A 1496-nucleotide genomic window follows, 5' to 3' on the forward strand; every position below is an offset into this window, starting at 1 on the left:
ATGTTCGGAGGCCACCGTAGCTTCCAGACATCGCGCGAGCTCCATCAGTACAAATCCCGACACACATCTTCCATTCGATGCCATTGCTTTCAATAAAATTGTTCACAATTTCAAATAGATTCGCAGCTCTGCAACTTTCAGTTATTGGACGACAAAAAAACAAATCTTCAACGGGCACGTTGTCATCACCAATAAAGCGAACATAGCAAATAAGATGTGCATCTTTGTTGCTATCTGTAGCTTCATCGAGCTGGAGTGCAAACACTTTCCCTCGAATTGCGGACATGAGTTGGTCATTAACATCAAGCGCGATTTTATCAATTCGCCTTGCAATAGTATTGTTTGAAAGCGGGATTTTTTGTAGGCTTTTCGAAGCGGGTTCTCCTATCATAATTGAAACCATATCAATAGCGGCGGGAAGAATTAAGTTTTCTGCAATTGTATGCGGCTTTTTAGCCCTGGCAATGCGGTAAGCAACTTTAAATGAAGCTAGTTGGACCTTGGAAGGAATTGTAAAAGCGGTGGAAATTGACGCTGCCTGTCGTTGAAAACCTGCCAATTTACGAGCGAAAAATTCTCTAGGTTTGTCAGATAAACTACTATGCGTCGACATAAGATGTCGCTTTAGTTTGCTTGGCAACATACTTTCAACGGACAAAACTTTTAAACAAATGACACACTTTGGGTGCTGACAACCATCTTTCTCCACGTACGTGAAACCAAACTTCAAATAACTTTCGTCATAATTTCTACGCCGCTTTTTTGCACTGGAACTTCCTCTGTCCATCTCTGCCTGATTGTTTCTCATAACGCTCATTAAATCATCCATGATAACTGACTAACTGTATTGAAAACCTCTAGCAGTCTAGCAATATACAGACAAAGTGTTGTACCACAGTCTGGACATGATTATTGCGAACCGAAAGAAATAATTGGCATTGTTACGTAATATACAAATCTACTGTACAGATAGAAATGCGAAAACAAACTTTTTAAATTTTATTATTGAACAAACACGTTGGATTTTTATATAAAACAACAATTTATATTGCAATAAAATATTAATACAAATCAATTATCTCGACCATGCTAAATTGGAAATGTTTCTGCAAATTTTCACGGCGCACTTGACGAGTTGCGTCGGCGCACTAGTGCGCCGCGGCGCCCACTTTGGGAACCGCGGGATTAGCTCAAACACGAATCTTTTTTTGTTTTTGATGCTGAAAAATATAAAATGTGTATGGATTTAACTTGGTCCTGTATAGATTATGCAATAAACACATACCAATATGGCTAGTGTGATTTACAGGATAATTATTTATAAGCCTGACGCAAGCAATTAAATACGTTGCATGATATAATACTTTAGTTATCATCCCAATGTCCAGCCTTAACTCAATTGTTGATGCCAAAATAATAATCGATATTTTGTGATTGTACAAAATACCACTTTCACTTGTATATTTATAATATATATGTGTGTAACCGACAAGTAG

The sequence above is a fragment of the Ciona intestinalis genome, unplaced genomic scaffold (genome assembly GCF_000224145.3).
Source record: "Ciona intestinalis unplaced genomic scaffold, KH HT000368.1, whole genome shotgun sequence".
Lineage (NCBI taxonomy): Eukaryota > Metazoa > Chordata > Ascidiacea > Phlebobranchia > Cionidae > Ciona > Ciona intestinalis.